Source organism: Misgurnus anguillicaudatus, chromosome 9 (assembly GCF_027580225.2).
Source record: "Misgurnus anguillicaudatus chromosome 9, ASM2758022v2, whole genome shotgun sequence".
In the NCBI taxonomy this organism is placed as follows: Eukaryota; Metazoa; Chordata; class Actinopteri; order Cypriniformes; family Cobitidae; genus Misgurnus; species Misgurnus anguillicaudatus.
Window position 1 is genome coordinate 23,883,631 of NC_073345.2, and position 23,534 is coordinate 23,907,164.

Genomic DNA, 23,534 nt, shown 5'->3' on the forward strand with positions numbered 1-23,534 from the left:
GGTTGTTTATTTGATTTCGTCATGTAAGAATGTGTCAGTGGCTATCGTCAGCTGTCATTGATCTCTCTTTGATCACCTCGCGTCTGTAATGCCGAGACAGATTTCCACAAAGGATGTTCTTCACCTCTACAGAGGCTTTGATCTGATCTTCCCCACCTTCTCTGGTGAATAACAGAATGAGATGGATCTGACTCCTAATAGGGCTGGAAATACAGATGATATATGCTTATAGTTGCGGCCCGTGTGCGGAGAAGGACTTCCTGCTGATGCATTGAGCACAGGGGTGTCAGATGTAACTTTCATAGTGATTTTTATGATCCGGCATTGAATGGCAAGTGTCAGAGTAGGTTCTCCATTGCGTGACCACTCCTGTCTATATTTAATAGATTAAATCTCTGTTCCTCTGAGAGGGCGCGGGAGAGAGAGAAACACTTTCTTTGATGAAGCGGGACATGTCTCATCATTAGTGGCTGTCCTGTGTGTGTAGCTATGTACCGCGGGGACATGATTAAATCAGACCGCTTTAAAGAGGCACGAACAAGCATTTCCAACATAGCGCACAGTTTTTATTACTATATGCTGAATGTTTATTGTGTCTTTTGACTCTGGAAATACATTCAACCTGCATTGCTAATTTATCTTAGCGTTTGCGTAGCACAGTTCGCCTTTCTTCCCCTGGTTTTAGTGGGCAGGCATCTACATTTGTTTCAAAAGCCAACAAGCAAACATTACTTGGACATTAACAACAACATGATCACAAAATTACTATGATCAAGCTAAACCTCATGTCGGGGGAAAAAAAAACACTTTTTCCAGGCATTCCATGGTGCTTTACAGAAAACAACACTGGCAACCAAAATTGGTATAAACAGATCTAAATGTTTTGCACAGCTAGATCAATCATTACCGAGAGTGAAGATCAACACAACTTGTGTGCAGTGAATGGTGCTCTCAGTGGAAATGCAGCAAACCATAATCCCTCATGTTGCCAAATGAAATAATGCAATAATTCTACGCAATAAGTCCATACAACACTGCACATTCATAAAACCATGAACTGAATGTCCAAAACAGAAACATTGAGAAAGCTTCTGGGCCTCTGAAGCAAGTATGTCCTTCATCAAAAAGTTGAGTTGAGAAACCGGTTGGGCAATTTTTGTGTGTTTAAACATGTGGATGAACAAATCACTTTCTGCAAACCTTTCTGGGTTGATCTCTTGTTGTCCTGATCCAGATTGGGGTAAAAGAGAAGAAGAATAAATTATGAGTTTCATTTCTGAAGCATCCCCGGAAACGGCATTTAAACAAAAACATCATGAAACAACCATGAAACCACTTAAAAATGGGAGCCAGATCTAGCAGTGAACCCTGGGGGGGGTTGGCATTCACTTGGGCTGTGATGGTTGTCATAAACCATGAAGTGGGACCAGAGGTGGTGTGCACATCACAAAAAATGAAAAATAGAAACTACAATCTCGCACAGCAAGATGTCTTCAAGTTGGTGTGAACATAAACGGCCATAGATGTGTACACTAGATGTCGCCTTGGCTACGGCAGTTCATTGGACCGAATGCGTCAACTAAAGCCGCCATCTTGAAACAGGGGAATCCCGCATCAGCGGCATTGTAGGCATTGGTGTAACGGAAATAAAATCACCATAAATCGTCATGAACGCGATTTTCTTGGTTTTCTTTTGGTTCGTTTCAACAGTCAGACATGTATTATGCATGTATTACAGGAAAAAATTAAAGTTTTGATTTTATGAAAATTTACTTTTTCTTACTGTAATGCATTGTGCTAGTAGGCCTAACATCCATACACAGCACAAAAGTCCGGCATCGTTCATGAATTTGAAGTACAGGCAGAGATAGCAGCTTTACATAGATACTTCTTATGAAAAGACCCCTGTTCTAAGATGGCGGCGGTTTTGACGCATGCTCAGAGCCCCAAGGCGACATCTAGTGTATATATCTATGATAAACGGCCAGCAAACTCAGTGTTAGGAGGCTATTAGCAAGGGGAGGCAACTGATATCAGTGATGACCAGCTGCTTGGAGGCGGAACAATGTAGGTATGTGAGTAAAATTTTCAACATGGTTAAATGCTAAAATTAGTTGAGATAGAAAGACCTTGAAAAATCCTCTAAAATGACACCAAGACCATGTCTATGGGTTCGAGAATAACAAAATACTGTCCATTTGAAACTCAAAAGTCATCACTTTATTTTGTCCCAGTGTTTTTGATTTTGCGGGTGGTAAAACTCAGAAGTTGCGTCGAGGGGAACCAAACTGACAGCCGCGATAGCGGAGATAGTCCCATACCTAAACAATGTGATAAGATATTCTCTCTTGGTCACTCAAGGTTGCGAACAAGTGTCAATCTGCACTACTAGTACACCACCAGAACGCGTTTTTAACGTGGCTGGAAACATTATAATTGTTGTTTTATGGATGAAAGTGCTACAGCACGCTCAAATCACGTGGGCGCTCAATAGCGCCTGTTGTTGACAAGTAACACAAGCATTGTTTAACGTTGTGACGAGCACCCACCAGCGGAAAAAGAAATCGTCGCCTATGAACATGCACGTTTGTTAAAGGCAGGTTTAAGTCTAAATTAAGTCTAAAACACTTTTTTCCAAATTTGTTTAAAGTGTCTTTATATACCAATACACAAGTAAAATGCAAGTACTCTGAAAAAGAGAGCACAAAAATCGAGCGTCTGTAGACCTCTCACGAATGTTTTAAACACAGCTAATTATTTCCATTCACTCCACCCCCTCCCTTCTGGGTTTCTTCTAAAGCCACGCCACCAAAACACATGAACGCGTGACCGGCTCTGTTGGGAGAAGCATTTACCCGAGACGAGCGGAGAGGAAGGAGCGTGGTGCATGTATTAACATCATGTCACAATCACATGTAATAATACACCTAACTTTATCACTATGAATATAAACAAATACATTAGCTTTAAGTATTCACTATTAAGCTAGCATATCGATACTGGTAAAGTTTACAATATATTTTGTTTGATTCGGTAACAAACGAGCTAGTAATATTTATAAAACAAAGCTAAAAACAGATTGCATTGATACAAGTTTTTCATTACCATCAGTTACACTGTGATGAAGGTGAATTTCGTGGAAGATTCATAACATATAAGGTGTTTTGCATGTAAGAGTTTACGTGATGAAAGCTTTGATGACTCTGATGAGGACTACCACATCGTCAACTCGAGGAAAAGCCACGCCATATTTACTCTCGTTTGATTTCTTCGCTTATTCTTTTTTTTGCCTCGTTTGCCTTAGCTGACTGCATATGTAGGTACTGTGAGTTCTGAATGCTCTTTCTCTGCCGTACTTTTACTCTTCCTAGAGTGCCTCGTGCAAGTTCAAATCAATCGGGTGTGCGCATGTGTGGGCAGATCCCGTAGCAACAGGGATGGTAGCCATGGTCGCGAGAGAAAGTGACAGTCACGCAAGCCAATCATTTGTTTCATCCCGAATGGAAATAATTAGCTGTGTTTAAAACAGTCGTGAGAGGTCTACAGACACTCGATTTTTATACTCTCTTTTTCAGAGTACTTACATTTTACTTATGTATTGGTATATAAAGACAGTTTAAACAAATTTGTAAAAAAGTTTTTTAGATAATTCCTGCCTATCCTGCCTTTAATACAATGTATATTAGTGATGCACCGAAATGAAAATTCTTGGCCGAAACCGAAAAAAGCAAACCAAGGCCGAAAAACCGAAACCGAAACACCGAAAGAAATTATTATGCCAATTATTAGTACAATTGCATTTATGGCTATCACTGTGTACTAACTAGGGGTGTGTGACGGATCAAAAAACTCACAGTTTGGATCACATTACAGTTTTTGAGGCACAGATCAGATTACGTTTCCGATCAGCAAAAAGCGGGCGGGCAAAATCTAATAAACAATAAAGAAATTGCAAACATTTATAAAAAAGAACAAAGTTGTACATTAATAAGGTCTGAAATTAGCATTACAGAAATCAAATTAAATGAATCATAACACAATAAATTAACTATATTATTATTTTTAGAGCTATTTGTCTCTTTGTCATGGGTTGTTTGATTAACATTAATGACACAGACTTAAGTAGGTTAATCTGACTGTAATCTATACATACACTTAAGACATAAACAAATGTTTTTATTAGAAAAAGAATACTGTGGAGATAATTTTTAAAGTTTATATATGCCCTATCAATAACAGAGAGATTTTATGTTTGCTTGTTTTTTTTTTTTAAACGCGTCTCTCTCGTATGTGCACTAGTATTAAGGGCACTTAAACGCGCGTGCACACATAGAGAAGGAGGCTGAATCTCAAACAGCGCAACAGTCGCTCCACATAAAAAACATTACGTTGTGTTTCATTGCTTTATTCGCCAAATGTACTTTATTGGATTACAGTATGAGACACATTAGCGCGACTCTATCTAAAGTTTACACATCAAGACATGCTAAATTTTTGCAGACGCGTGCAAACGGCTCGACCGTGAGTGAAACCTGCTTGAGCACGGAGGGGAGGGGTGGGTGACAACTGATCACCGTGAGTGAAACCCAAGCGCTAGCGCACAGATTGGAGGGGCACGGTTGACATTCATTTTCGGTTGGATTTTTTATTTCGGCCCGAAACCGATAATGCCATTTTCGGCCGAAATTTTCGGCGACCGAAATTTCGGTGCACCCCTAATGTATATCTGATCCTCGTTTACATTTTTATATTTTTAAATATCCGTATGCATTATATATAAGCCTATATGCATCAATGCGCACGTGCACATACACGCATGCACATATTATGCGCCCACACAAACACACATTTTATAACCACCGCACCACCCGGTGGTAAAATACTGCCACTGTCACACAGAGGTGGACACTAATTGAGTATTTTAGTTACATTTTTTGAGTGTTTGTCTTGGGAAAAAATTTACTTTACTAAAAAATGTTCACTACATTCTAAAGCATAGAATCATATTACGTATTCCTTTTATATTGCATATTAAAATTGATTTAATACCTAATTAAAAAAATGTGTACTTTTACTTTTCTTGAGTAAAAGTAAAAGTAAAAACAATTACTAGATGTTTAATGTACTTAAATATTAAATATAAACCAAAAACTTGAAATTATAAAATGTAGTGGAGTAAAAATTATGATAATTTTCCAAAGAAAAACAATGATAAAATACGAATACTTGAAAATGTACTTTTATGTAGAAAGTAAAAATACTTATGTAGTGTCCGTCTCTGCTGTCACAACCCTAGCATTCACCACTAAAAATAGAGGGAGAAAAGGCACATACTGTAAGATCTTTAAAGCTCCTATTGTTTTTGAGGGTTTACAACCAAGTGGTTTGGGAGACTTGGCCACAATGCACAAAGACTTTGTGTAATGTAATTTAGCCCATATTCCTTGGGTTTGTTTTCTGTTGGCAGTCACGGTGAACTTGGATTGCCCTGATGCTTGAAAAACTATCACAGATGAATTGCCTAATCCTCAGTCTACCCCTCACATATGTTGCTAAATCATTGCGGACCAGTGTTTCAAGATAATGGAATGAAGAAAAACTCAACAGCGAGCAATAATTTATCTTTAAACATGCGCGCTATAGGGAGGTTTTGAAATTGACAAAAAAAAACGTTAAATGTAAAAAAACACAACAGACGTTTAAATCTAATATTTAAGTGAAATGTGGGAATTGGGACGACATCAAACTGTGGATCAAATAGCAAAGTTTTACATAGTCATTATTTTAATTACAAATGTGTTGTCAAAATCAATTCTACTGTATATTCGAGAAGTACGTGCCACATGCCTTAAACCTATTACACTTGTTATGTATTGCAGGCTTTGTAAAAAAATAAGTGTGAATTCATTAAATAAGCACAATACTGTGCTCCTACCACTTTGTGATCACCAGCTATAAAAGAAGCACAAAACCCAGACAAACCAAAACATTTAAGTGGACCTTCAGAAGGTCCCCCATAACCCAAACACACTGAGATGACCTTAACTCAGAGTCCTCTGTCTGAAAAAAATAAAATTACATGATACATATGCAAGTTCATGTTCATTTCCACAATCGATGACTGCTAAACTGCTGATTCTCTTGAATTGCAGGGAGGGGATGGAAGTGCATGCACACTTCATCAAAACATCATTTAGCATACTTTCAGTCATGGCTACGGCTGTAAGTAGCTTTCATTAATCAAAGACGCAAGCGAGTTCTCATGCAACTCTACTGCAGTTTGTGTTGGCGTCGCTTTAACGTACGGACAAACCGGAGAACCGGCATTGCTGGAAAATTGTCTGCAGCTACTCTTAAGAGTTCTTTAGTGTGCCAACTTTCTTTTCGCCCTCCTTAAAAAGTCAAAGTCAAACCAGCTATTGAGAGATTTCTGACTGAAAGCGAAGGCTTTGAAGTGAAGTGAAAGCCTTGTCTTTTGATCTGTGTTGAAACGCTAAATACGTGTCAGTGTGGACATTTGTTCTAACACGCTGGAGATCCATACAGTGATGAAACGGTTGAAAGGGGACTTTAACCGATAAAAGACAATCCGTCGCATCTTTTTGCATGCACAGCCGCATACATCACTGAACTTGGTGAAAACGATACATCAGGCATATGGCTTGCTTTTGTTTTAAAATACGTGTGATTTGAAACTACTGTCTCGACAGTATTAATAAACACAAACATTTCAGTCATGACAGGGAACTACACTAACCTTTTCCACTGGTGGCACTTGGGCTACCAACTTTTTCAGTTACTGGCGCAAAATATGATTTGGTCGCACATATTTTTTTCAAGTTATATTAAGGCGCTCTGGATAATAATGAACAATAATGAAACTGTATTGCATACAGATATGCTTTTTATTTTACTTGCCATCTTTTAAACCACATGCCGCCTTGTTTTCTTAAATGTTGCAGTGTTTTCCACAGATCTGAAATGTACTTGGTGTTGGTAGCCGGTGAAAAGGGCAATTATTACCCACTGACAAATAATGGTCTACTATACATGTGACGTAGAACTAATAATGTGTGACACAACACAATACTTTGATTCATTGAAAATTAATATTAATTTCACATTATATTTCATCAATCTAACCACCCCAAACTTTCTCTGCCATTAACAAAGCTGACACTGTTTGTCAAAGCACCACGAAAACACTTACTGTTTTTGCACTGATATATGAAGCAATTAGACCCCTTTTATCAAACTCAATATAATACAATACTATGTATAGTATATTAATAGACAGTGCAGGTCTATAGATTATCAATGTGACTGATGTTATGACTGATGTTATAATGGTAATAATTTCTATTAGATAGACACTTTTACTGCTTCTGCTCTATCTTTCTATTTCTCTCTTGCCGATTTAAAAAGCTTAATCCACTCATTATTTCAGATTTAAAAGTCTACTTACTGACCCGGTGACAGACTTTACATTGCTTTGCTCGTTCAGTGCAATTGGCTTGACATTAGCATTGCTTTTTGCTACAATCTCTGTCCAAACTTAATATGGATATGGTTTTAGAAAAGATATGGTTTATTAATAATAAGATCATTAAAAAAATGTGAGAAAGCAAATGCAGCGCGTGGTCGTAACAAGAACCATCGCCATAGAAACCGAAGGCACGTTGAAAATGCACTCGAGCTTTAGCGCGGTAGCGCTCATGGCCGTTTTCCGATCGACTCGGGTTATAAACACAACATTAATCAGACTTGGGACCCAAAGTAATTAAACTAGGACCTAACCGGACCCGACAGACCATTTAAAATATAAACCCGGAACCATACGGGTCCCGCGTCCTCAGTGAAGAAAGACCTCTGCTCAAGTTCAGAAACATGGAATACACTGCGCTTGCGTCGCGTCGCACCTAATTCATTGAGAAACAGCTGAGCACGCAAACGCACACTCATAGGGAGAGACACGACGTGCTTTCACGCAAAATGAAGCCAACGTGTTGATGGCTCAGAGCACGTTATAAAACGTATTCGTAAAATCCACATTTATGTTTTAATAAATGCTCATAGTAAATCATAGCATATTGTCTAAAACATTAGGCAGCACATTTGCGACCCATTAAAAATTAGGGTCGCAACGGCAGTTCAAAAGGTCGCATATGCGACCATTTTGGTCGCAGTGTAGCTCCCTGCATGATGCTCAAGATAGCAAGAGACAACGTAGGTTACGCATGTAACCATGGATCTGTGAGACCGAGGGATGACCGTCACTACGGTCTAAAAAGGAATGATCACCTTCGTTCTGCCTATCACCGAGACCATATGTCAACAAAGTCATGTCCATGACCTCCGGAAGCAGAACGACCCGCGTCTATAAATAGCAGAGAATGCTCCCGGTTCAGTCTCCTACCTTGAGCGCCTCAGAATGGTCCGAGCGACAAGGATAGTGACGGTCATCCCTCGGTCTCACAGATCCATGGTTACATGCGTAACCTACGATCTGTTTCGACCTCACTCTGACCGTCACTACGGTCTAAAAAGGGATGACACATACCAACAGAGTCGCGAGGAACCCAGGATCAATTAGAACCTCGCTCAGTCACAGACATGAGGGCAGCGTCGCCGACCGGAGCTGGTCGAGTCACATCCACCCGGTAAAATCTTGTAAAAGTGCATGGCGTAGACCACGAAGCCGCTGCACAGATGTCGCTTGCTGCCACACCCTTGAGGGCAGCCCAAGATGTAGCCATACCCCTAGTAGAATGAGCCCTTGTACCTGTTGGAACTGGTATCCCCTGAGCCTTATAGGCATGGGAAATAACCTCCACCAGCCAATGAGATAGCCTCTGTTTGGAAAGCGGCAGTCCCTGCCTTGCCGCCCCATAACAGACAAACAGTTGAGAGTGCGTTCTTCTTAAAGCCTGTGTACGGATCAGATAGGCTTTCAAGGCCCTGACTGGACACAATGTGCTAAGCTTGTCATGCTCTGCCTGTGAGGCAGCGGAAGGCTGGAATTGGGCCAGCTCCAACACCTTGTTCATGGACTGCTGATCAAGCACTTTTGGCAGGAAAGCTGGATTCGGCCAGAGTGACACGCCAGTGCCCCCTGCCTGCCACCTCAAACAGTCATCACTAACGGAGAGAGCACACAGCTCCCCGACTCGTTTGGTTGAACAGAGAGCCAAGAGAAATGCTGTCTTAAGAGACAAAGACCGTAGATCTGCGTCTGCAATAGGCTCATAAGGACCTTCAGTGAGAGATGTCAGAACTGTAGGCAGGTCCCAGCTTGGTGCCCGCAAAGTGCGACCTGGACGTAACCGGCGGGCTCCCCTTAAGAACCGGCTAATCAGAGGGTGCCTACCCAGGGATGTATTATCTGCCCCCTGGTGAAAAGCTGAAATGGCCGAAGCATAGACCTTAATCGTACTGGCTGCTTTGCCCAGATCAAAATGGGACTGCAAGAAGCATAATACTTGTGGCACGGGACAAACCGTTGGCTCGATGCCCAAGCCAAAACACCACTCTGAAAAGGTCCTCCATCTGAGTGCGTAGCCAGCTCTGGTAGATGGGGCCCTGGCATTATTAAGTGTCTCCTGTACAGCCTTATCTAGCTGTCCATCGATGGGCTCTGCAGGGGCCAAACCCATAGACGCAGGGCTCCCGGGTTCGGATGCCAAATCCGCCCGTCTGCTTGCGTCAGGAGATCTGCTCTGCACGGCAACTGCCATGGCTGACCCTGCAGCATCCGGAGGAGTTCTGGGAACCATGGCCTCGCCGGCCACCGTGGCGCGACCAACAGGACTGAGTGTTGGCCCTCTCTGATCCGTCGGAGAACCTGAGCTATGAGAGGGAGTGGAGGAAAAGCGTATAACAAGCCTGTTGGCCAGTCTTGCGACAGAGCATCCAGGCCCGAACTGCCCTCCTGCCCCATGAGGGAGTACCATTCTGGGCAGTGTGTTGTCTCCGCTGAAGCAAAGAGATCCATCTGGGCCGCACCGTAACGCATCCAGATCTGAACAACTACGTCGGTGTTCAACCTCCACTCTCCCGGGAGTGGCCCTGTCCTGGAGAGAATGTCGGCCGCTCTGTTCTCCACACCTGGGATGTGCACTGCCCTCAGTGAGGAAAATCGAGGCCATGCCCATATCAGCAACTCCTCTGCCACCTGGAGGCATCGCTGGGACCTCGTGCCTCCCTGGTGATTGATATGATACACTGCCGAAGTGCTGTCTGTCCTCACCAGAACATGTTGGCCTTGCAACTCTGGCAGGAATTTCTGAAGAGCAAGATGAATGGCCTTCAACTCGAGGACATTTATGTGCTCCTTCATCCACAGCGGCTGCCATGTGCCCCTCACTGCCCTTCCTTCCCAGACAGCCCCCCAGCCTGTCAGGGACGCGTCCGTTGAGATGACCTGCCTCCTGTGGGGAAGGCCCCCCAGTGGGACACCTTGTAAAATGAACTCCCGGTTGCTCCAAGGGCGTAGGGCTTTGATGAAGGTTTGAGATATACGCAGTTTCCTCTGCCTGTCGTCTCTGGGGTGAAGATGGAAAGCATTGAACCAGCACTGCAGGGGGCGTGCCCTCAGCAGGCCCAGAGGAATCACTGCTGCTGCTGCGGCCACCAAGCCCAGTAGCTTTTGAACTCTGTGAGCTGTGACAAGGCTGCCCAAGTGGAACTGCTTTGTCATGTTGATCAAGCTGTCTGTTCGTTGTGAAGTGAGAGATGCAGTCATGCTTACCGAGTCCAGAAAGATGCCGAGGAACTCTGCCTGTTGGCGGGGTTGCAGGTTGCTCTTTCTGTGGTTGACCGTGAAGCCTAGCATTTGAATGTGGGCCAGAACTGTGCTCGTGTCTCGTACTACCTGCTCCTGAGAGGGGGCGCACATGAGCCAATCGTCCAGGTAGGGCAAGATCTTCAACCCTCGAGCCTGGAGGGGGGACAGCGCAGCTGACACCACGCGAATAAAGACCCTTGGGGCCAGAGAAAGACCAAAGGGAAGGACCTGAAACTGGAATACCCTGCCTTGAAAGGCAAAGCGCAGGAAGGGCCGGTGTTCTGGACAGATTGGGACGTGGAAGTAGGCGTCTTTCAGATCCAGGGACGTGAACCACTCCCCCTGCTGGATAGACTGCATCACCACCCTTGTGTGGACCATTTTGAAGGGTAGCACCTTGAGATATCGGTTCAAGGGCCTGAGGTCGAGAACAGGCCGATGACCGCCGTCTTTTTTTGGAACAATAAAGTATTTGGAGTAAAACCCAGTGAGCTGTGCGCTGGGCGGTACTTCTGAGATGGCCCCTTTCAGAAGTAACTCCTGGACCTCTTTGACGAGGACGGACATTAAAACAGGGTCTTTTACGGACGTTATCTTGATCCCTGAAAACGTTGGGGGTCGCCGCCGAAATTGTAATCGGTAGCCGCGAGCCACCGTAGCCACGACCCAAGGGTCTGGCACAATGCCTTCCCAGGAGGTCCGTGACAGCTGGGAAGGACAATCGACGGGCGACCCGGAACTCCTATGCAGGACCGCCACCGCGGCCTGCACCCCTGCCTGTGCCCCGCTGTGGTCCTCGTCGTCCCTTAATTCTGGAATTTGAGGCTGTACGTCAGTCAGGTGCACGAAATCGCCAGTCCCGTGCCTCTGGGTTGTCACCTGCTGATGGAGGCCGGGTAGGCTGCCGCAGCCTATACCTACTGACAGGTGGGCGGCTGGCAGTTGAAGCAGACCTAGAGCAAACCCTCTGGACAGCTTCCCTAGATGCTGCAGTCCGTTCAATCCGATCAAGCACCTCCTGGAATCCAGGGTGAAAGACGTGTCCTGGTACCACAGGGAGGTTGAGTAGCTCCTGTCTGATGGCATCTGGCAGGGAGGTTTGTGCCAGCCAAACTTGTCTGCGACACAGCACTGCAGAGGCCATAGCATCCCCCACGTCACGTGTCAGCTGGGAGTGGGAAGACAGAGCCGCGTCGACCAGGGCCCTGGAATCATGATCGTCTGGGCCCAGTGTCTTCCGTAGAGCCGCCAGGGTGATGGCTAGAGCGTTACCCATACGGGCCGCTCGAGCTGATGCGTTGAAGGAATTAGTGACCAGACGGTCCGTCTTGGCACACTCCTTGCGAGGGCACCGTGGATCGGAGGATACACGGGAAAACCCCAGAGACGTCAATGCAGCCATAGGCGACTCAACTGGTGGCATGTTCCCCAGTCCAGTTTCAACCGGATAACTAGCATTTGCCAGCTGGCGACAACCTGCATTAAACTGGGGCCGTTTCGAATTTGTACCCCATGATGACCTCAGCATTGCAGTATAGTCATCTGCTACAGGTATAGAAGGCCGTGGTTCAGGTCGGGAGATGCCCTCCCAAACACCTCCAGCGGGAGCCGGGGCAGATGTAGGTCCCTGAAGGCCCAAAACCTTGGCAGCGCTCAGCACCCGTGACATCAGGGAACTGACAGGGGCCTCTCCTGGCTCCGTGGAGCCGTCAGCTGGCTCAGCAGAGCTGGAACGTAGCTCCCCTTCGAGGTCGTCGCCACCTGTGGTGTCGTCCACCACTGTGTGTGAAGCGCATAGGGATAACACATCTACATTGTCTTGATGTTCCTCCTCGCCGAAGCTCTCGGGCCTGGCTGAGAGGGGATCCTCATGTAATAAGTCCTGTTGGTTACCTTCTAACTTGTCCAACCTCCGTGACAGAGCCTGGAGAGCCGCAAGGATCTCGAGTGACCCCGTGTTGCTGCTTTCTGCCACCGCAGCTGAGGCAGGGGGCTTAACAGATTTGGGTGGCTCAACCTGGGTAACTCCATGGGGGAAATCCCGCTGTCGATCACGCGAACGTGAACGCTTGCGCTTGTGTTTATGCCCATGCCTACTGGAGAGGGACGGCTGGTCAGGGGAGCGCCGCTTCCCGCTCCCTTCCTCACGCACATGGCCGCGCACCTGGCTGGCCCGGCGCCGTCGCTCGTCCCTGGAGAGATCGCAGGCTGCACTACAGGGATTGTCCACGTCTTCCAGCACGTGGGCAGCTCCAAGGCATGTGGGGCACTCCCTGTGCCCATCCCTAGAACTCATGGAGGCGTTGCAGATCCTGCAGTAGTGGGAAGCCATTGCAGCAACACAGAATCCCAATATAATGCCTGGAGTCCTCCTCCAGCAATCCGCCAAGGTAATACGGTGGGCCGCACCAGCGCACGAATGCACTTAGCGGTCGCACACTAGCCCCACCAGCTGCAAACAGGGGTATAGGGTGTGTCAGAGGGGAGTATTGCAGGAAAAAGTGTGATTGTAGCCGCCACTCAAGGCGAAAAAAAGCACCTAAGAGCAGAAAAGCACAATACACAGTATTATGATGGCCCGCACCGGCGCACGAATGCACTTAGCAGGCACACACTAACCCCTTACCAGCTGTGAACAGGGGTATAGGGTGTGGGGAAATACTGCCACAGCCCGCACCAGCACGTAAACGCACCTAACAGACTGAAATAGTGAACAGAAAACACAATAATAACAGGGCTGTTTATAATGTACTGGAAAAAACAGCCCCCAACCAAATAATTCAACAAAAAATAGCACTAGCAGCAGACACAATACACAAGCTGAAAACAGCAGTAAATACAAACACAGGTAAAATGGCGGCCCACACCAGCGCGCGAACGCACTTAGTGGGCTCGCACAAAGCCCACGGCTGCGAACAGCAGTAGAGGCACACGGATAAACAACTTAAATTACCCGGAAATCTAGTGCATATAAGTTTAAATGAAAGGTATATACCTAAAAATAATAAGTCAATACACAAACCACAACAATTCTCGGGGGCACAAGGCACCCGCACCGTTTAGGTAGCGAATTAGTGGAATGCAACAAGAAAACAGTCAGGAATTTCTTACCTGAATACGTATTCTCTTACTCACGGTCTCGTATGAGGCGATCAAGGTGAGAGACTGAACCGGGAGCATTCTCTGCTATTTATAGACGCGGGTCGTTCTGCTTCCGGAGGTCATGGACATGACTTTGTTGACATATGGTCTCGGTGATAGGCAGAACGAAGGTGATCATTCCTTTTTAGACCGTAGTGACGGTCAGAGTGAGGTCGAAACAGATCTACACAGAAAGAGGGAAATAGCTAGACAGACAGACAACAGACAGAGTCCGGCAAAAAGTACTCTTCATCCCACAGGATGAGAGAAATGAGTTCCTTTGTGGTTAGGTCATTTAATTTCATAAACATGTTTAATTGATTAAAAGCTCCCGCAGCATCCAGACAACATTTCGTTATGGTCATGAAGACTTGTGCTGTAAAAGTTGAAGCAAACTGAATCGGCCAGCAGAGATAGGTCTCTTTCCCTGTCATCTGTATTCATTTAGCTGGAAGACGCCCGACAGAAGCTAGAGTATGGAAAAGTAACAAGTGATGTATGTAAATACAATCAATGAACCCTGAATGGAAAATACAGGACTCTTTACTTCACATTCAACAACCATTTGCTATCTCAGACACATGAACAAAATAGAAACCTACAAATAAACACAAAATATTTTATCTAAATCAAGAACAATGGGGATCTGAAAAACTATGCATTTCCTAAATTTACTAGCCCAGGCCGTTCTGACTAGCTGACTTCACTAAACCAAAAATAAAGGTGCTACAAACCATGAACCTTACAGCCAAAATGGTTCTTCTATTATATCGTGTACACTAGCACCTTTATTTTTAATAGCTGTAATAAGACCTGTGGAAGACATGCTATTAATCTCACTAACCAACTAGTCGGTTCTTCTATGGCTAGTTAAACATCACAACTAACCCCTGATAAGAACAACACCAATATACAGCACTGTAGAGGATTTCAGCAGTAAGCCCATAAACAAACGACTTAAATAATAATCAAAGAATCAATAAAAACAGAGTCCTTTTAGAGAAGTTCATTTCTGTTAACAAGCTAAATAAACAGCAAGTAGATTACATTAGTTCAAAGCATAGCAAACATGTATCAAAAACTACTCTGAGCTAACTTTACTGTGTAAAATGTGTACTATATAATGTAATACAATCTTAACTACAGATCGGCTGCCAAACCTCCCTTCTCATAACGTTGATCTATGATCACTATCTCCCCTCGTCTTTAGGAATCCAACATGTGTTATTTTCTACGAGGCATTGTTTCAGAGTTGAGTTTAGCCACTAGCCAGACCTTTAAACAAACAGATACCGAAAATTAAAGGTATAGCGGAAGATTTGCTTTTCCGGGTGGATCATCAAGACTGTTGGTCATCCCAGTTGTCAATCATTCTGATGATATGTTGACGTAAGGCCGTCGTACGTGCTCATCCTTAGGTTCTGCACATCCGCATTTTGAGGTTTTTGTGTGGTGGGCTATACGGTTTCAGCCATTCATTGGAAGCTCGCGTTCTCATCGTGTTTTTTCAAAATGTCAAAGTTGCAAGAGAAAAAGTGTCTACGAATTGCATGACAAGAAGAAAAGGGCCTCTGAAGAAAGAAAAAATACCAGAGTGGAATATTTCACACGCTTGGTCACTATACGAATAAAAGCACAGGTTGGGCTTCCCACTAATGCCTCAGTCACGAAGTTTCTACTCAACAGGTAAAGTTTGTCATGCTATTTGGAGAAATCCATTTAAAATCACTGTTGTAAAAGTTGATGTAAGCAATGATTAGCGATGCTAGCCCTGGCACAAGTCAAGTTTATTTTGCAATAAACACACTTCTAAGCTGTCAAATGTGTAAGGAATAATTGACAACGGGCCGTTGAAGTATAAAAAAATAATGCACACACAAGGTGGTAATGCAGCACGACGCGAAGCGGAGTGTGCATTATTTTCAATTATACCACGGGGCGGTTGAATGCTTTATTCTGATTGGTTGAGAAATGTTCCATGGGTGTTGATTATTTTTCAATAACCGCACACCTAACCTTTAAAGTTAAAAAACCTTTAAACCAAAAAATTTTTGGCGGAAAATGGCCCAAAAGAGCATTTTCGGTTTTCGGCTGAAAAACTTATCACCAAAACAATACGTCCGAAATGTTGTGATGATGCAAACAGAAACCGCGACCTGCACGTGCTTGTCTTAAGCAAAATGTATGCAATGTGGATGTATTTAACCGCAAAAGGCGCTAAAGTGAGCAGTTGTCTGTACGCACAGAGGCATACATGCAGTTGAATGTGTCCGGTCCAGACGTGATCATCACAGTGAGTACGCCCTTCAAAGATCAGAAGTCTTGACGTGTAAACTTTAGAGAGAGTCGCGCAAATGTGTCTCATACTGTATAGTCCATTAACATACATGTGCCGAATAAAGCAATGAGAAACAACATAACGTTTTTATGCTGTGCTGTTTGGGATTCACCCTCGGTCTCTGTGTGCGCGCGCGTTTAAGTGCCCTCAATAGTGCACACACGAGTGAGATGCAAACAAGCGAACGTAAAATCTTTCTGTTATTCACAGGGCACATATAAACAAAATTATCTCCACAGTATTCTTTTTCTAATAAAAACATTTCTTTATGTCTTAAGTGTATGTATAGATTACAGTCAGAAGAGTCTCTGCTTATTTAAAGAGACAGTAACCTCAATTAACCTATTTAAGTCTGTGCCATTAATGTTAATCAAACAACCCAAGACAAAGAAAAAAAATCACTTCTGTAGCTCTAAAATTAATATTATATTTAATTTATACAATAAAGAGAGTGTTATGGCTCATTTAATTCGATTTCTGTACCTAATGCTAATGTTAGCCCTTATTAATGTGCAACTTTGTTCTTTTTATAAATGTTTGCAATTTCTTTATTTGTTATTAGATTTTCCCCACCCCCTTTTTGCTGATCTGAAAAATTATCCGATCCTTGCCTCAAAAACTGTAATGTGATCCGAACCTTGAGTTTTGTGATCCGTCACACACCCCTAGTAAAGTTAGTACACAGTGATAGCCATAAATGCATTTGTACTAATAATTGGCATAATAATTTATTTCGGTGTTTCGGTTTTTCGGCCTTGGTTTCCTTTTTTTCGGTTTTCGGCCAAGAATTTTCATTTCGGTGCATCCCTAATAAGCACCAGAGCAATGTCTGTGGTAACTGTGGTATAAGCGGAATAATTGAGTGCTTTGAATTGGTCCTTTGAATTATTCGAAAATAATGCACACCTGCGGTGCTACCACCATTATTTTCAAATAATCCAACAAATTTAAGCTAATGGCAAGCTGCTATCATATCACAACACACTAAACAAACTACATAATCAGAACTGGTTATGTATTTCTGAAGGAGGGACTTTATAGAACAAGGAAGACATCAGCCTGTTTTGAGGACAGTGAAAACAGCGCTATACAGATAAGTAAATTGTGTGGAAAATACAGTATTTTTTTACAGGTGAAACATGTTATATTGCACACTGTACAACCCTATATCACACAATTACGTGACTATTTCACGTATGGACCAACGTGAAAATGTCACGTTTTGCCGCGTTTGAACGTGAGCATGTCACGCTTTTCTGTTTGTGTCACTGTCACGTATTGGTTACTCAACTTTTTTGTCATATTTTCAAACCATTGTCGCTTCGGTTTAGGTTAGATTTGGTGCTTGCGTTATATGTCACTTTAAGTATTCGTCACTTTAAGTATTGGTTTATAAAAAATAAAGATACAAGACTTATTCTTTTATATTTTCTAAACTTTAACCAATTGTCGCCTTGGGGTTAGAGTTTGTTTAGGTAAGGATGTCATTTTATGTAAATCTAACCCTAAACCGAAGCGACAATGGTAAGAAATTAGGACAAAAAAGTTGAGTAACCAATACGTGACAGTGACACAAACAGAAAAGCGTGACACGTTCAAACGCGGCAAAACGTGACATTTTCACGTTGGTCCACACGTAAAATAGTCACGTAATTTCGTGATATTGGGTTGCACTGTAGACACATTTAAAGCTTCAAAAACACAGGAAAAACTAGACTGGGAAAACTCAAGACAATTTCCGGCAAATTTAAATTTGCTCTGCAAGTAGTCTGGCAAAGAGGCCATTCAAGCCTATTTCTAATTCCGAGAAATCGCGGCACCAATCAGAAACATTGGGGCGGGCTTTACACGATGACGACAGTGAAGCAGATTTTGTACATTACAAAGATGGATGCTGCCATGGAACATCCCTTGCTCAAATCAGCTATCGCGTCGTATCCAAATGGACAGAGGCATTTGAGAGATGTCCATTGGTGACACCCCTTTGGAAATGATTTGTCTATGAAGCTTTGACAGACCATAACTTAGTTACTACTGAGAATGGTCTGGTTTTAACCAGGCTAAGGAAGAACAGGACCTTTAAGCAAACTACATACTCCAAACGCTCATAATTTCAGCTGACGGGCCACACTCGAACCAGTTGTTTTCAAATAACACAAACCTGAAGTTATTCATTCCTCTATATAAACACAGCCAGCCTCTGTGAAGTATTTCTTGGAGTGAAACAAAGAGCTTTCTGTGCTAACCTATGTGCCAAAAGCAATATTTTCATGTGGAAGCCATACCTGTCCTCTGATTTCCTGTCTTGTGTAAGATATCCTTATACACAAGATAAGACTGGTCTGTACAGTGCTGAAAAAAAATTAAGAAAGAGTCAAAATGATGATTTAAAGAAGTGACTGAAAAGCTCCATTAGAGGTGTTGAGAGCACTCCTAAAGATTGCCATACTGGACTTTGTGGCTTCTCACAATTACATGCACACACAGTACTAACCTATAAAGGTACACACATACAGTGATGCCATAGAAGAACCATTTTTTGGTTCCCAAAGAACCATTCAGTCAGTAATATTTTTATTTTTTTATTAAGAATTGTTTATTACTTATCTTTGAAAGTCTAAAGAACCTTTTGTGAAACAGAAAGTTTCTTTGCATGTTAAATTTTTTTTACAGAACTGTTTGGCCAAAAATGTTTTGTAGATAGCATTGTGTACCTAGAGTGTAAAGTATACAACGCTGGTGTACAAAAACACACAAATTCATGTTCAACTTGAACAAATGATATTAGACCTTATTTAGGCACTTACATGTAGCTACTTCTCCATCCAGTACTGAGAAGAACAGTGGGTGGAGGTTCGCAGCAATCACTCCACAGTTTCCTTCTTGCAAGAATGAAACTTTTCAGACACAATCTGCAAATGTGACAGACTATAAGGCGACAGCGTAGCAGAGGATTGCACAAAAGGCCTTTTTATGATCCTCTTTCATGTTCCCGCGGTTTTCAAATGCTATTATGATGCATTAGCCTATTACGCTGTCTGTCATGCCTTTGGCGCCACAGCCTGGTCAACAGAACCGCACTTCCGCTCGACAAGATAAAAACGGTTAAATTATAGTGAAAAGCTCATAATGAATTCAACTGAACGAGTTTACGATAATGTGCCTCTATAACTTTTTTAGTTACTTCCATAAATGTTTTACCCACATGTCCCGGAGATGCATATAGTCTATTATTGGCTGGAGTTGGCCGTGATCCACGACACCCCTTACAGAATTGTCAGCACTTTCCTCGGCTCCTCTATTTAATATTAATGTAATATAGCTCATCCTATGGTTTTCTTGAACCAAGCCAAGTCACTGTGCTTTATCCAATGTAATTTAATTTTGTCACAATTAATCTTAGCATAATTCATTATGTAAACCGTATGTCTACATGTAATAGAGCACGAATGCTGGGAAAACTAATCCATTTCAGCCTGAAACAGAAAGTAAAAGCCACACGTGCTATTCGAGTTCATCTGTGAGGTAGGGATCAAAAGTTCAGGCAAATTCAGCTTTCGCAGAAAAACTGTGTATACTGGTAAATATCGCCATCTAGTGGATAAAGGCCAAAAACAAAACCGGCTCAATAATTATAGGTTTTCAATTTCACAATAAAAATCCCTTTCAATTTGAGATTTCTCACCATCACAGTATTTCCTTGTACCTTATACCTTTTCCTACTTGTTGCTATGCACTGCAAAATTGTCCTTATCAATGAGGTCATTCCAATTATAGGCTAAAGTTGATTTTGATGTAATTTGATTTAACCAAACTTGTTTATGATACTCCATTGTAGTTCAAGGTAATTAAATCTATGTTTAGTTTTTGTCAGAAGTATTTGCATTCAATGCCATATAATTATTGACCCTTTATCAACATCAAAGTGTGGAGTCAAAGCTCTAGGTGGTTTCAAATCAAAACTCAATTTCGTGTAAGTAGTTTAATCAAAAGATATATAAGCACTTTATTATATTAAGTTTATTTGACTTAGTTAAGAGGAGCACGTCATTGTAAAGACCTCATCGCGTAGCTTTCTGTTTGGCCAAAAATATGTTTTATATATATGCTAAATACATTTTGTAGAAACTAAAGCTTAATATATTTTGAAATTGAAAATATATTTAGTTTTAACCTATACTAGCATATATTTCAAAATGTAATTTAGGGGCAACAAATACATTTCTTAACAACCTAAATAGCCTAGCCAAAATATAAAATATTGTAAAAAATGTATATAATATTAAATTATAAGTCGATTTTTACAGTTGAAAACATGTAACTTTAACCCTTTCAAACCTGTTATGTTTACAGGTTTGTAACACACAAGTTACACGTTTTTCTTCCAATGTGACGTGAATATAAATGCTTTAATATATATTTATTTGTAAAATTAATTTTAAAATATACAAAAAAAGGTGAAATTTTTTTTTTTGTAAATACATTTCAAAATACATTTCAGCATTTGTATATTTTGAAGTATATATATATATATATATATTTAAAATTATATTTCAATTCAATTCAATTTTATTTATGTTTGGAATATATATAAATATATAAATATATATATATATATATATATATATTTATATATTTACCATATGGTATGGCAGTCACTCATACCACACTTTTTTGGGTAAAATTCTGAGCATGGAGCCCTCCCCTCGGACAGAACCCTATTGATTACATGTTAATGTGAATTTGTGAAAACAGTTGGAACAGGTGTTGCAGCAATGCAACAAAGGTGTAAATTACAGAGGAACTGCAAAACTTTGCACTGTTTTCATCTCGGGATCTATAAGAGGCAGAAGTGCCCTAAGAGCTGCACATTAAATAAAGTTGCAAGCGACTTAAGCTTACACATCAATAATGAGGTCAAATACATGGAATCTGATCATTTATCTGCGTCCATTAAAAAGAAAAGTCAACATTTAGATTGTAGGCAGGCCTACACTTCAAGAACAAACGTCAGACTGACGTCCAAAACCAATGTTGGCCTAACATAAAAAACTAACGTTGGACTGATGTCCAGATTGACGTCATAAACCAACCATCAGCTGAATCACCCTCAGACTGATTCCAGATGTAATGTCGGATTGACATCTAGATGTATTAATAACTTTATAACTAACCAACACCGGCATGTCATCAAGCTGTAACGTCTTTATTGTTGTCAAAATCCGGAAGGGAAGGAGGGTTAGGACAATTCTAAGGGCCTACACACTTTAATTTGTGTTAGTAATTGTAATAGAAGTAATAACAGAATTTAACCCCATTCTCTGCATGGTTTCGTCTAGTCTCACGTAGCGGCAGTCAGTCACTGACTGAAAGGTGGCAAACTGTCAAATTAAAGCTGTATTTGTTGCTTAATCTAGCAAAAATGTCACCAAATTGGCAACACTGCTTGGACTTTTTTTTTTACACTTTTCAGACTATGCATTTGCTTGTGTGTGAAAAAAACCTGCACCACTCTACCTCTGCATGGCTAACGCTGGAAATTCATCCAATCATTATCAGTTATATGTCCCACCCCCAATACACCAACGCTGGCCTGAAGTCAAGACCCAACGTTGATCTGAAGTCAAAATCCAACGTTGGATGCCATTATTCCCGTCATTGGTCTTGACATCAAATCAGTGTTGGACTGACGTCAAAATCCAACACTGATCTGACGTCAAGACCCAATGTTGATCTGACGTCAAGACCCAACGTTGATCTGACGTCAAGACCCAACGTTGATCTGACGTCAAGACCCAACGTTGATCTGACGTCAAGACCCAGTGTTGATCTGACGTCAAAATCCAACGTTGATCTGACGTCAAGACCCAACGTTGATCTGACGTCAAAATCCAACGTTGATCTGACGACAAGACCCAACGTTGATCTGACGTCAACACCCAACGTTGATCTGACGTCAACACCCAACGTTGATCTGACGTCAACATCCAACGTTGATCTGATATCAAACTTTAAACTTTCACAGATGACTGACAGATGAAGCAGCACACATCGCCATCTAGTGTGCACTGTTCAATGAGTGTTTAGTAATCTCATCTTAACCCCAAAGTACACCTTCTCTTTATACATGTAAGTCTGGATATCAGAAACAAAACAAAAAGAAAGGCCACAGAAGAGAGTGTGAAAATGTGTTGATAATTACCCAGTATTTTTAATGAAAGGTATATATATAATTTATTCATGTAGCTTCCTTGTGTTGTAATGTTACCAATCGCTACCTAATAGTCAATTCAATATTCAATAAGTTATGTTTATCACCACTGAAAATGAGAAGAATGTAATTTTTGTCCAGATCTTGAATTGAACTTGCCAGCATTCTCCTTTTAGCAAACTATGCTAGCGGTATAGCACAGATAATGTTCTTAAATCTTAAGATTAAGAAGTACGAAAAACATATTTTTTTGTATAATAAGTACAAAATTAGTGCATGAAAATAGAACACTTTAAGTTTATTATGAGAGTGTACTACTTTTTCACCGGGATGTACATTGAGCAAAGCCGGGGCCATCTGGGGCCAGATTTCATTTTAATTTTGATACATTTGTATTTTAAAAAATGTAAAACATTATAATATTTTATATATATATGTGTGTCTTATCAGACTTACCAATTGTTATAATTTCTATTTGTGCTGGTCAATTATAAACATAGGTAAAATTAAACTGCTAGCAAAAACTCAAAAGAATTAGGTGTGGCCGAGGGGCCGCTGCAAATAGCTGAGCCCCCCCCCCCAACAGATGTAATCTCACTCTAAACTTTTGGTAAAACTTGAGAGCCCTATAATATATATCTTACAAATATGTTATTATACAGCAGCTGAACATACAGCACCTCCACTTTTATAATAGGCCTAATAGTCAAAATCGGTTATGGGTAACGGTGTGTAATATAGCGTGAGGCCACATGAGTCTGTGAGTTGCCCACCAGTGCACATTCTATTAATAGCCTCAATTTTAATATTTATTACATTTTTATATTAGCCTGACTTCTTTTATGTATGTTCAGTAAAATTCAATTAAAAACAAAAAGTAAAAAAGATTCAAGTAGACTATATCAAAGAAGCAGCCCCCCAGATTTTTTTAACCATTGTGGTAGCCCTTTCTCACAAAAAGGTTGGAGACCCATGTTCTATGATTAATGTATCCCCCTTGTGATCATTAAGAAAAAACAAATTTATAAGAAAAAATTATAAAAGACAAATCCTGTAACCTA

The 23,534-nt window shown here is 41.7% G+C and overlaps 1 long non-coding RNA gene across 1 annotated transcript in view; it reads right to left on the bottom strand.

Moving 5' to 3' along the window:
• LOC141366117 (uncharacterized) overlaps positions 1–19,745 on the bottom strand; it is a 62,923-nt gene extending 43,178 nt beyond the window's left edge. The window contains exons 1-2 of the long non-coding RNA XR_012371153.1: positions 19,070–19,745; positions 18,548–18,614 (exon numbers count right to left, since the gene is read on the bottom strand). This is a non-coding gene — a long non-coding RNA (uncharacterized lncRNA). The remainder of the gene's footprint in view (positions 1–18,547; positions 18,615–19,069) is intronic.
• Between the last annotated feature and the right edge of the window lie 3,789 nt (positions 19,746–23,534).